The sequence below is a fragment of the Leptodactylus fuscus genome, chromosome 3 (assembly GCF_031893055.1).
Source record: "Leptodactylus fuscus isolate aLepFus1 chromosome 3, aLepFus1.hap2, whole genome shotgun sequence".
Classification (NCBI taxonomy): Eukaryota; Metazoa; Chordata; class Amphibia; order Anura; family Leptodactylidae; genus Leptodactylus; species Leptodactylus fuscus.
This window is the reverse complement of record NC_134267.1, coordinates 241,144,526-241,159,501: the sequence shown is the minus strand read 5'-3', so window position 1 is coordinate 241,159,501 and position 14,976 is coordinate 241,144,526.

The window sequence follows — 14,976 nt, the reverse complement described above, 5'->3', positions numbered from 1 at the left end:
GTTACAATTTGTTAGACGACTTTAATAGAAATAGGGTTTTTTCCATTAATGAAAAATTTTAAGTTCCATTTTTGGTCCAAAATTTAGATTTTTTTTTTCTTGTCAGTTTTGCTTTGTTATCATGCATTGGAATACTTATGGGTAGAAAGAAGAACTCTAAAGCCCTATCCCCTGGTTATAGACAATAAGCTGCAAAATGTAACCGGTATGAAACTGGAATAAACCATTCCACATTGTGATATTGGCACCAGCAATAAAAATGAATATTTTCCTTAATGGTATTTTCATTTATTTTTGCTTCTTCAGAGCAGCTAAACTGCAACAAAACATTATGTTCATCCAAAAATGGGCAGGACAAAATTGTTGACACCTTTTCAAACTTGTAGATAATTAACTTTGTTTTAAGCATAGGATACTCGTTCAAACTCACCTATGGCAAGTAACAGGTGTGGGCAATATAAAAATTACACCAGAAACCAGATAAAAAGTAGAGAAGTTGCCGCAATCTTAGCATTGTGTGTCTCCACACTAAGCATGGAGAGCAGAAAGAGGAAAAGAAGAGATCTGTCTGACTTGAGAACCAAAATTGTACTAAAATATCAACAATCTCAAGGTTACAAGTCCATCTCCAGAGATCTTGATGTTCCTTTGTCGATGATACACAACATAATCTAGAAGTGTACATATCATGGCACAGTAGTTAATCTCCCTGGACGTGGACAGAAGAGAAAAATTGATGAAAGTCTACAAAGAAAATAACAGGACCAACAGTCAAATATGGTGGAGGATCAAAGATGTTCTTGAGTTGTTGAGTGCCTTGACTGTGTGCATGCCATCATGAAATCTGAAGATTACCAAAGGATTTTTTGTCACCATGTAGGGCCCAGTGTCAGAAAGCTGGGTTTGCGGCCTAGACCATGGGTCTTCCAGCAGAACAGTGACACCAAACCTACTGCCAAAAATCCCCAGAAAAGGATGGAAACAAATCGCTGCAGAGATCTGACGTGGCAGCAATGAGTCCAGATCTAAATCCCCTTGAACACCTGTGGAGACATTTTAAAAATGCTGTTGGGAGAAGAGAAGGCGCCCCCCCCCCCCAATATAAGAGACCTGGAGCCATCTGCAAAAGAAGAGGGGCCAAAATTCCATTTGAGAATTGGAACAAACTTGTGGATGGTCATAGGAAGCCATTGATTTCAGTTATTTGATCCAAAGGGTGAACAAACAAATATTAAGTTGTGGGTGCCAAGAACTATGTCTGACCCATTTTTCAAGTTTTGTGTAAAATTGTATAATTTTTGGCTTTTTTTCCCCTGTTTTTGTGAAATAAACATGTGTCATTGAAATATTTTTCTGGGAGAAAAACTTAATTTTCTGTAAAAATTTCAGGGGTGCCAACACTTACGGCTATGAACGTATATCTTACTCCGAGGTTATCAGCTATAAAGAGCCAAGATGTCGACCATGAGGAGCCGCAGGGGAACGAGAGGACGTGTTCTTCGTGAAGAGGTGAAAGTAGTGGGACAGGTTACTACTGCTCAAGGGTGAATTCAACCAAGAATGCTGTGAGTGATCAAATACCAGATTGGATGAAAAATGTATAATAAATGAATAAAGAAATCAAAAAGTTTTTTGGGGTCTGGATACATTGTCAATATATATTGGTTATAGGTTGATCTAATGATTTTTTGGGGAGCCCAGAAAATGGTTTGTCCCAATGTTTTTGTAATATTCGTTTCGCACAGTTCCGGTGGTTTTGTCTTTTATTCTAAAATTATATTATTGAGTTTGTTTACGTTAATTTTCGTTAGTAATTGAAAATCAATTCGGTTTTTGATGGAGAAGACAATAAACCCTGTAAAGATTCATGAATTTGGTTATTAATTATCTAAAAGAAAGTTTTTTTACTGCCTCAGGTTTTTTGGTTTAGCCTTTTCTTTTTTGGTTATATTTTTTCTTTTTGTTGCTTTTGCTATAAAGTAGATGATTAGTCGCATTTTCTAATTATAGAGAGTCTTTCTGAATATACTAATAAAGTAACTAATAAAGTCGCAGAAGGTCGTAACGACAACAACAGAAATGATCCTTTATCTCCCTGTTACCAATGTGAGTCCAAAAATTCAGTCCAGTTTTGAGCCCTTATCAAAGCCGTGACTTGACATCAATGAACTTTTTTATTCCCAGTTTTTGAATTCCCATTTGCTTTTGAGTTTGTAATAACCTTTTATGTCACCAGGATCTGATCTATTTGGACTATTTTTGCAGCTTCTTTTGAACCCCCCTCTCTAAAGAAACAAAATAAAGGTCCAGGAACAACTTAGACTAGATCCAAACTTGAACCCCACTGAGATACGGTGGCAGGACCTTCATAGGACTTACGTACTGGAAACCCTATAGTGTGGTAGAAGTAGAGTGATCAGTGACGTGATAGACAGGTATCCAGTCATCAAACGATTTTGCAATCGTCACTTCAAAAAGTGGTGCGACTAGGTTTTAGGCCTACTAGTTTAATATTTTACATGGGTAATAGAGATGAGTGAATTTCCTAAAAATTTGTTTCAGGTACGATCCCATGGAATCTGTCAACAGATTCAAATTGGGCCAAATAAATTTTGGTCTGAATTGAAGGTGCTCCGATTGCCGTAAAAAGTTGTAAAATACACTGAAGTCTTTAAGGTCTCTTAGGGCAATAAATAACCTCTTTAATGCCAACAACAAAGTGTCACCCAATATAGGTGGCTATGGGCAAAGGCGTGGCGGTCTGTGGTACCGGCCTGGTGAATACCTCGCTGTACTGTCTGAGTTTGATCTGCAGCTCTCATTTGGAATAATTTGTATGGGACATATCCTAAAATTTTTGGAAATCCAAAATTTTTGGTGAATTTGTAACAAATTTGATTCCTATTTATGGACTCGCTCATCTCCGATGAGTAATGTAGAGTTTGTCTAACTTTTTCACTTTAATAAATGACATCATGATTGGAAGATTATTCTAATGGTCTCATCGATATTTACATATATATATAAAGTGTAAGTGAGATACATATAAACATATATATACATGTTAGCATGTACGGAAGTGAAAATCAGAAGACCCTAAAGCTGATGTTCAAAGACAAATCAACCTCATACTAGTAATTACCAGACATGATTCATGGACAAACAGAGGTGAACCATCACTGCCATACTCCAAAATCTAAAGGAAAGCCTTACCAAAGGAGGATATGCTGATGTAACACACTGAATTTCCTCATGGTGGGACTATTAAAGGATTATCTTATCTTATCTTATCTTATCTTATCGGAACGTCAACTTGGGACTCCACAACTGATCCTATCCTACAATGATCGGACTGATGACTGATCTGTGCTCAGTGAACTGCTGCAGGTCCCATACACATAGGCAGATATGGTCACTCCAGTAGACAAGCACTCCTAGTATTTTAGATCACTATGATTCAAGGAGTCTGGATCTCTTGACTAGGTTTGGACAGATCCGATTTTTTGACTTCTATTCATCTCTGTGCAGGAGGCCACTTGGTAAGGCCTGTGCCCGGGACCACAACTCAATCCTATGCACTCTCAGTGAGCAGAAGTGCCAAGAATACAAGATCACCAATACCAAACCCCCACTAAGATGATACTGAAGTCCTGTTTTATAGGTAAGCCATCCATTTTGGAGCCCTGGATAACCACTTTAATACTGACAAACTTGGAATTACAAATTTAATAGGCACGTATAGAGGTGAGTTTAGAGGGTGCATGAATTTTGGCCATGTAAATACATGTTAAATAGATTTTTCTAAAACAATGTATTCTTGAAACATTCTATATGACTATACAAATATCTATAAGACATTGCTAATACTGTAAATGCACAATAGCAGATTCTCGTCATGTGTTTCCCTGTAGATGTTTTTGTGGCCGAGCTCCTCCTGGGAATGTTGTAATTCAATCATGTGACACCTGAGCCTTCACCTCCTGCAAACACAGTCACATAATTACAGCTCAGCACGTGCAGCAGAGTCGGAGGAGCAAACATCTTATTATAGAGCAATCTCCATGTCCACCGGGATGCCTCATAAGAAATCAACTGAGAAGATTCAACTGCAAAAAAAAATCGGATGTACTGACTGTATTCCAAATAAGATTCCATCCATATAAGATTACATTGTATTAAACTATATCAGGGTCTATAATATACACACAAGTTCACACTTACATTACGTTATATTTTCATGTTTTCATATTTATAGAATTTTGCACCAACTTTTGAATGTTTTTTTTTTAAATTTCCCTAAAAATAAAAGTCAAAGTGCCAGCACCTCACCCCAATGACATCACCTCAATAGCAGCACCTCCATGGCATCACCTCAATGGCATCACCCCAATGGAATCACCTCAATAGAAGCATCTCAATGGCATCAGCTCAATGGCAGCAACTCAATGGCAGGACCTCAATGGCATCACCTCAATGGCATCACCTCAATAGCAGCACCTCAATGGCAGCACCTCCATGGCAGCACCTCAATAGCAGCACCTCAATGGCAGGACCTCAATGGCATCACCTCAATGGCATCACCTCAATAGCAGCACCTCAATGGCAGCACCTCCATGGCAACACCTCAATAGCAGCACCTCCATGGCATCACCTCAATGGCATCACCCCAATGGATTCACCTCAATAGAAGCATCTCAATGGCATCACCTCAATGGCAGCAACTCAATGGCAGGACCTCAAAGGCAGCACTTCAATAGCAGCACCTCACTGACATCACCTCAATGGCAGAACTTCAATGGCAGCACCTCAATGGCAGGACCTCAATGGCAGCACCTCAGTAGCAGCACCTCCATAACAGCACCTCAATGCCATCACCTCAATGGCAGCACCTCAATGCCATCACCTCAACGGCAGCACCTCAATGCCAGCACCTCAATAGCAGCACCTCAGTAGCAGCACCTCCATGGCAGCACATCAATAGCAGCACCTCAATGGCATCACCTCAATGGCAGCACCTCAATGGCAGCACCTCAATGGCATCACCTCAATGGCAGCATCTCAATGGCAGCACCTCAATGGCAGCATCTCAATGGCAGCACCTCAATGGCAGCACCTCAATAGCAGCACCTCAATGGCAGCACCTCAGTAGCAGCACCTCCATGGCAGTACCTCAATGGCAGCATCTCAATGGCAGCACCTCCATGGCAGCACCTCAATAGCAGCACCTCAATGGCAGCACCTCAATGGCATCACCTCAATGGCAGCACCTCCATGGCATCACCTCAATGGCATCACCCCAATGGAATCACCTCAATAGAAGCATCTCAATGGCATCAGCTCAATGGCAGCAACTCAATGGCAGGACCTCAATGGCATCACCTCAATGGCATCACCTCAATAGCAGCACCTCAATGGCAGCACCTCCATGGCAGCACCTCAATAGCAGCACCTCAATGGCAGGACCTCAATGGCAGAACTTCAATGGCAGCACCTCAATGGCAGGACCTCAATGGCAGCACCTCCATAACAGCACCTCAATGCCATCACCTCAATGCCATCACCTCAACGGCAGCACCTCAATGCCAGCACCTCAATAGCAGCACCTCAGTAGCAGCACCTCCATGGCAGCACATCAATAGCAGCACCTCAATGGCATCACCTCAATGGCAGCACCTCAATGGCAGCACCTCAATGGCATCACCTCAATGGCAGCATCTCAATGGCAGCACCTCAATGGCAGCATCTCAATGGCAGCACCTCAATGGCAGCACCTCAATAGCAGCACCTCAATGGCAGCACCTCAGTAGCAGCACCTCCATGGCAGTACCTCAATGGCAGCATCTCAATGACAGCACCTCCATGGCAGCACCTCAATAGCAGCACCTCAATGGCAGCACCTCAATGGCATCACCTCAATGGCAGCACCTAAATGGCATCACGTCAATGGCAGCACCTCAATGCCAGCACCTCAATGACAGCACCTCAGTAGCAGCACCTCCATGGCAGCACCTCAATGGCATCACCTCAATGGCAGCACCTCAATGGCAGCACCTCAATGGCATCACCTCAATGGCAGCACCTCAATGGCAGCACCTCAATGGCATCACCTCAATGCCATCACCTCAATGGCAGCACCTCAATGCCATCACCTCAACGGCAGCACCTAAATAGCAGCACCTCAATGCCAGCACCTCAATGACAGCACCTCAGTAGCAGCACCTCCATGGCAGCACCTCAATAGCAGCACCTCAATGGCATCACCTCAATGGCAGCACCTCAATGGCAGCACCTCAATGGCAGCATCTCAATGGCAGCACCTCAATGGCAGCATCTCAATGGCAGCACCTCAATGGCAGCACCTCAATAGCAGCACCTCAATGGCAGCACCTCAGTAGCAGCACCTCCATGGCAGCACCTCAATGGCAGCATCTCAATGGCAGCACCTCAATGGCATCACCTCAATGGCATCACCTCAATGGCAGCACCTCAATAGCAGCACCTCAATGCCAGCAACTCAATGACAGCACCTCAGTAGCAGCACCTCCATGGCAGCACCTCAATGGCATCACCTCAATGGCAGCACCTCAATGGCAGCACCTCAATGGCATCACCTCAATGGCAGCACCTCAATGGCAGCACCTCAATGGCATCACCTCAATGGCAGCACCTCCATGGCAGCAGCTCAATAGCAGCACCTCAATGGCAGCACCTCAATGGCAGCACCTCAATGGCAGCACCTCAATGGCAGCATCTCTATGGCAGCACCTCAATGGCAGCACCTCAATGGCAGCACCTCAATGGCAGCACCTCAATGGCAGCATCTCTATGGCAGCACCTCAATGGCAGCACCTCAATGGCAGCATCTCAATGGCAGCACCTCAATGGCAGCACCTCAATGGCAGCACCTCAATGGCAGAACCTCAAAGGCATCACCTCAATGGCAGCACCTCAATGGCAGCACCTCAATGGCAGAACCTCAATGGCAGAACCTCAATGGCAGCACCTCAATGGCAGCATCTCTATGGCAGCACCTCAATGGCAGCACCTCAATGGCATCACCTCAATGGCATCACCTCAATGGCAGCACCTCAATGGCAGCACCTCAATGGCAGAACCTCAATGGCAGCACCTCAATGGCAGCACCTCAATGGCATCACCTCAATGGCAGCACCTCATTGGTATCACCTCAATGGCAGCAACTCAATGGCAGGACCTCAATGGCAGCACCTCAATGGCAGCATCTCTATGGCAGCACCTCAATGGCATCACCTCAATGGCAGCACCTCCATGGCAGCAGCTCAATAGCAGCACCTCAATGGCAGCACCTCAATGGCAGCACCTCAATGGCATCACCTCAATGGCAGCACCTCAATGGCAGCACCTCAATGGCAGCATCTCTATGGCAGCACCTCAATGGCAGCACCTCAATGGCAGCATCTCAATGGCAGCACCTCAATGGCAGCACCTCAATGGCATCACCTCAATGGCAGCACCTCCATGGCAGCAGCTCAATAGCAGCACCTCAATGGCAGCACCTCAATGGCAGCATCTCAATGGCAGCACCTCAATGGCAGCACCTCAATGGCAGCACCTCAATGGCAGCATCTCTATGGCAGCACCTCAATGGCAGCACCTCAATGGCAGCATCTCAATGGCAGCACCTCAATGGCAGCACCTCAATGGCAGCACCTCCATGGCAGCACCTCAATGGCAGGACCTCAATGGCAGAACCTCAAAGGCATCACCTCAATGGCAGCACCTCAATGGCAGCACCTCAATGGCAGAACCTCAATGGCAGAACCTCAATGGCAGCACCTCAATGGCATCACCTCAATGGCAGGACCTCAAAGGCATCACCTCAATGGCAGCACCTCAATGGCAGCACCTCAATGGCAGAACCTCAATGGCAGCACCTCAATGGCAGCACCTCAATGGCATCACCTCAATGGCAGCACCTCAATGGCAGCACCTCAATGGCAGAACCTCAATGGCAGCACCTCAATGGCAGCACCTCAATGGCATCACCTCAATGGCAGCACCTCATTGGTATCACCTCAATGGCAGCAACTCAATGGCAGGACCTCAATGGCAGCACCTCAATGGCAGCACCTCAATGGCAGAACCTCAATGGCAGCACCTCAATGGCAGCATCTCTATGGCAGCACCTCAATGGCATCACCTCAATGGCAGCACCTCCATGGCAGCAGCTCAATAGCAGCACCTCAATGGCAGCACCTCAATGGCAGCACCTCAATGGCATCACCTCAATGGCAGCACCTCAATGGCAGCACCTCAATGGCAGCATCTCTATGGCAGCACCTCAATGGCAGCACCTCAATGGCAGCATCTCAATGGCAGCACCTCAATGGCAGCACCTCAATGGCATCACCTCAATGGCAGCACCTCCATGGCAGCAGCTCAATAGCAGCACCTCAATGGCAGCACCTCAATGGCAGCATCTCAATGGCAGCACCTCAATGGCAGCACCTCAATGGCAGCACCTCAATGGCAGCATCTCTATGGCAGCACCTCAATGGCAGCACCTCAATGGCAGCATCTCAATGGCAGCACCTCAATGGCAGCACCTCAATGGCAGCACCTCCATGGCAGCACCTCAATGGCAGGACCTCAATGGCAGAACCTCAAAGGCATCACCTCAATGGCAGCACCTCAATGGCAGCACCTCAATGGCAGAACCTCAATGGCAGAACCTCAATGGCAGCACCTCAATGGCAGCAACTCAATGGCAGGACCTCAAAGGCATCACCTCAATGGCAGCACCTCAATGGCAGCACCTCAATGGCAGAACCTCAATGGCAGCACCTCAATGGCAGCACCTCAATGGCATCACCTCAATGGCAGCACCTCAATGGCAGCACCTCAATGGCATCACCTCAATGGCAGCACCTCAATGCCAGCACAATCCATAACGTTAAGGCCGGGGCCCCACTGGCCGGAAGTGCCGTGATCTGCCCGCAATAGAAATGATGCAGGAAAAATCGCATCATTTTACAGTAACTGCAAAGTGGATGGGAGTCTTGCGAATCCCATGCCCACATTGTGGTAAAAACCATGGCGCAGGCACGTTGCGATTTTAAATTAGTTATTGCAAAAATAAACACACCCCACAACAAAAACTACCACATCTAGTATTTAGTATGGCCTCCATGGTTTGTTAATGACAGCATCAAGCCTTCCAGGCAGGGAATGGACGTATCGCAACATCTTTTTCCTTTCTTCAAAAATGACTTTTATTGAAATTCAATAGTGGTCTTAGATGTGTATCTAGAATCATTGCCAGGTTGGAAAAGTGGAAAAGTGCAGTGGTGTAACTAAAGTCTTGTGGCCTTTTCTCTGGGCCCCCTTCCTTTATTCTTGATAGTGTCTGTTATGGGTGCTGCAGTGGCATTTCAGATACTTGAAAGGGTTGCAACTATAGTTCCCACGACTATAAAGAATACAGTCAGTGAGCAGCGCCCGACATGTAACAATACTGAGAGTATGCTACACAGTGGTCCCCTGCAGTATAATATGTTCCACAGTGGCTCCCCACACAGTATCATATGCCCCCCACAGTGGCCCCACACAGAATAAAATGCTCCCCAAAGTTGCCTCCTCATAGTTAGAGTTGAGCGAGTACTGTTCGGATCAGCCGATCCGAACAGCAGGCACGCATTGAAATCAATGCACGCAGCCGGCACGTGGCGGGTTAAGCGGCCGGCCGGCGTCAAAGCGGAAGTACCAGGTGCTTCCATTCATTTCAATGCGTGCGTGCTGTTCGGATCGGCTGATCCGAACAGTACTCGCTCATCTCTACTCATAGTATAATATGCTCCACAGTGACACCTCACACAGTATCATATGCCCCCCACAGAGGCCCGATAGAATAAAATGCTCCCCACAGTGGCCCCCACATAGTATAATATGCTCCACAGTGGTCCCCACGCAGTATAATATGCTCACAGTGGCACCTCACACAGTATCATTTGCCCCCAACGGTGGCCGGGCACAGAATAAAATTCTCCCCACAGTGGTCCCCACATAGTATAATATTCTCCACAGTAGTCCCCACACAGTATAATATGTTCCACAGTGGCCTCCTACAGTATCATATGCCCCCCACAGTGGCCCCACACAGAATAAAATGCTCCCCACAGTGGCCCCCACATAGTATAATATGCTCCACAGTGGCCCCCACATAGTATAACATGTTCTCTACAGTGGTCCCACACATGCATACATATGGTACTACATGGAAACTGGTTGATGGCTGAACAGTTGTTGATCATTGAATGATCATTACACCAATGTCCATAGTGGACACTAGATTTTATCAAACTGGCCATACATACAAGTTGAATAAAAACACGCAAAGGACAAGCGATATTTCTGGGAGCGTTCTGTTATGGTCCTCTAATAAAGGAAGTCACAAAGTGTCAGCTTAAAGAGCTTATCCAAGATCAGTGAGTGCCACTGGGGGACATTATTACTTGTCTGGGGGATGTTGTTACTTACCTGGGCCATTGGGAGACATTATTTCTTGCCTGAGGGCCACTGGGATGCATTATAAGGTGTCTGGGAATCAGTGGGGAGTATTATTAGGTGTCTGGAGGCTACTGGGGAGTATTACTACCTGCCTAGTGGCCACTGGGAAGCCTTATTAGCATTATTAGGTGACTGGGGACCATTGGGGAGTATTATTAGGTGTCTGGAGGCCACTGGGGAGTGTTACTACCTGCCTAGGGGCCACTAGGATGCATTATTAGCATTATTAGGTGTCAGGGGACCAGCGGGGCGTATTATGTGGTGACTGGGGGCCACTGGGAAACATTACTAGTATTATCAAACTAGGAAGGGACAGAAACCATGAATTTTGTGACACTAGTAGAACTAGGATTTTACGGCTTGTTATACCTATATGGTTATGACACCAGGGTACCTCAGATAATTTACTTTTAAGCCCTTCCCTATAATGACATTTTTCGATTTTCGTTTTTGACTCCTCATCTTCCGAACCCCAATAACTTTTTTATTTTTCTATCCACATATGAGGTTGTAATGTAATGTAATGCGGGACAAATTGTTTTCCATACTGGTGCCATTTATTATCCAGTACCTTGCCCTGGAAGTTGAAGAAATAATCAGAATGGGGTAGAATTAAAGTGAATTTGTGCGACTTTCTTACAGGCTTCATTTTATGGTGTTCACTCTGCACCCAAAATGACCTGTCACCTGTATTCTATGTTTTGGTACGATTCCGGGGATACAAAATTCATGTAGTTTTATTTATATTGTTCTTTAAGTCGACATATTCTGACACCCCTACCATCTTTATATTTCCGCATAAGGCGTCTTTTTTTGCAGGGCCAGGTATATTTTTTAGTTACACCATTTTGGTGAATGTCTATTGCTTTGATTACTTTTTATCAGTGATGAAACAGCAAAAAAAATAGGGGTTCGGTACTTTTAATTTTTTTCCCCGCATTCACCATATGGAAATAATTTTGTAGACCGTGAGTTTTTGGACAAAGGGATTTTTAGTTTTTTATGTTTTTTTTTTTTTGTTTTATATGTATTCTAGGGAAAGTGGAGGAGAGGTGATTTGAATGTTTAGGTTTTTATAATTTTTTTAATGTTTTTGAAATTTTTATTTTTATCACTATTTTATTTGCCCCACTAGGGAGCTTCAACCTGCAATTGTTGGATTGCAAGTCCCATAGACTGCAATATAACAGTATTGTAGTCTATAGGTATTTTGGTATCTTATTACTGAAGGCTCCTTCATAAGGCTTCCAGTTGCCATGATTACAGGTTGTCTTTCAAGATCTCACCATGTGGGCGCAGGTCTGCAACAGGTTGTTTTTTTTTTTACTTTGAGAGAGATCCTGGCCTGCAATACCCACGGGGTTAGCTCCAGGTCTCTGCTGTACAGTGTTGGGAACAGGTTCACTAATAATTGGCAAAAAAATGATGTGCTTCCCCATTTTTCACAACCAGCCAGATACAATAAAGCAGGCACAACCTAGCATGACCAGGGTGTGCAGTGTCACATTTTGGCCCTTCCCAGCTTAATAATCCCATACAGTGGCCACTCTAATATCTAATCAGTTCTAATCAACGGAACATACCCAGATCTTCCCAGTTCCCCTGATGGTGGTTATACTGAGGTAATAATGGTGAGTGAGCCCTTTTATACTATAATTATCATTGGTATTACTATGTATATTATAATTTCTAATACAATATATTGTACTATTAAGATGGAACCATTAGCTCTTTCCATCTTTTTAGCAAAATAGAATATATCAGTTGAAATAAAATAACAAATTCTCTATTTGAAGATAAAGATTAACGAGATTTTTTTTCAACGTTTGATAATTGTTATAATTTGTTGGCTTCTTTTCTCATTGTCTCTGGGTTCTTTCAGTTTTAGGATTGTCACTATAGTGAAGACTCTAAAATAAATCTTCAGAAGCTTATTAAGGTCTTAAAAGCCTCGCACCAGGAGCAGCTGCTTTGTCGTCGTTGTGTCTGCACCGTATCAGGGCTCTCCAGTCTTCTTATACCAGCTTCCTGCCACATTGCATATCCCGATACTCCTTTATACAATAAAGATGGTGCTGTTACTGCTGTTACTTCTCCTATTACTACAGTGTTTCCCGGTGGCTTCTTCTGAGGTGGCTTGTGCACTGAGTAGACACATTCTAGAAGCTTATTACAAGGAGGGGGACCTGATGTTCGGCGGGATTATACAGGTCAACACTTTGTACATAAAGAAACTTTTACAATTTCGTTCAAAGCCAAAACCTCTTCGTTGTGTTCGGTAAGTGACTGTAATTGTGGCCTTTGTGGAAGCAATGTAAGATGTTCTGAAGCCGCTGGACTTTGTGCATCAACCTGCCCGAGATCATTGATAATGGAATGAATATGGAACCTTTTATGTCATGCAGTAACAGCTGCCGTGCTGAAGTTCATGTATTTTTTTTCTATATTATTTGCAGTCTTTTCCATTTTTGTTGGTAAAAAAAATTCCACATTTGGATGTTATTCAATAGGTCTTTAGGACATGCCATATTAACATGATGGTCCTTGCAGAAGGACCCTGAAAATTGTCTTGCAATGAATCCTTACTAACCTAGACCCAAGGTATCTTGTTACAATACCCTACACACTCCCGCTTAACCCCTTGTTATCTTGCAGTCTGAAGACGCTATTAGCACAAAGGACTTTGAGTGGCCAGACTCCATCGGTGAAAAGTGCATGTAACTCCATTCTTCTCTGACTTCAACACTAACGCCTGCAGGGTAAAAAGTGAGGAACCATTTGACTCCAAGCCACTTCCTTGTTATCTTTGTCCTCCACCATCTTTGTCTACAGCCAGCAAATGTGTGATCTTAGAGGACAAAAAACAGGGACATTGGAGACAACAAAATTCTAAAACCAAATGATAATGGTCAATAATCCACTTACCAGTTCTCTTTCAGTGTGGTCCCTTTTCTGTTGGTCTCTTGAAACCCATGGATTGAGCAGGTTACCCTTTGGAACTGCTGCTGAAGGATGAAGCCAATTCCACCCACATCAACAAGGGTTCTAGCCTTGTGTCTTCAGTGATATTTTGATGGAATATTTCTTCATTGCTCAGAACCTTAGTGTGCACCCCTGTGCTTCTGAGAAGGGATCAGTTGCTATAGGTTTTTGCACTCACACCATCATGGGGCAGAAGCAAGCAGTAGAAGACTCCTCTCCTATAGGCTGGTAGAGGCTTGTATACAACTCCCAGCAATGGCTAGAGGGTCCAAACTGAGGTTTTTATGGCAGGAGCAATGGGATCATCAACATTGCTCTTTCCTGAAAACCCAAAACATAAAGTTATCCCCATAGCTATTCCCTCGACACACAACCATGCCCCACCTGTACAACCGTATGCTGAGTCCATTTTCCTCTCTGATGTCAATCTATATCTATTGCCTTAGAAGATGTCTCCTGACAGACCATGTTACATCAGTCAGGAGCCCTTTGAGTTATGGCTTCCATCCCGTCATCCCTACACTAATATAACCCATACTGAATCTTATTACTGATTGGATGACAACTATATATCTATAGCAAGCTTATATATGCTTATTTATGAATTTCAGGCCTTCTGTAAAATATTATCGCCATCTTCTGGTCTTCTTCTTTACTTTTGAAGAAATTAATAAGAATCTGCAATTTCTTCCCAATATATCATTGGGTTACCAGATATTTGACTCTTGCGACAATGTTCATACATCTGTCTATAGCACACTCCGGATACTGTCAGGTAAAGAGCAAATCATCCCAAACTATAGCTGCTGGAACAAGACCAAAGTGGTGGGATTTATAGGAGACGTGACGACCACCTCCTCATATGCCATCGCCCTGCTAGCAGGGATTTACCGGTACCCTCAGGTTTGTACCAATATTTTATATCTACAGTGGGAAGCTGTTCAGGTCTTTTGGTTCCCTATTCTTTTGTAACGCTATCCTGTTCCTACTGGAGGTTTCGCTAGCCAGCTCAACTCTCTGCCATGCTGTCACGGCCTTGCTTTCCTCTGGCCTTTTCTGATACCCTCCTTTTTCTCCACCCATGGTAGTGTCACCCATAAGGTGCACGCATCAGTTCTTTCAATCTCTTAGAAGGCCAGAGCTCAGGAATTGGGTCCCAAGCCAATTCTTGGTGACCATTTTTTTATATAACTGTACTCAGTCTCTTCCCTTTTGCCTGAGCTACAAGGTTCTAGAAGCCTTGCATTGCTTGTTACTTGACCTGACCTTCAGTCTGTTCCTGTCTCTACGCCTGCTCTGCCCTTCCTGCCTCTGCATGACCCTTGGTTTGTACCTGACTTTTAATCCTTGCCAGCTGCCCTGACCTTCAGCTTGTGCCTGACCATTTTACTGACTGATCCCTGGTGCTTCACAGTCTCTCTTGCTCTACTGGGTAGGTTACTACCAATA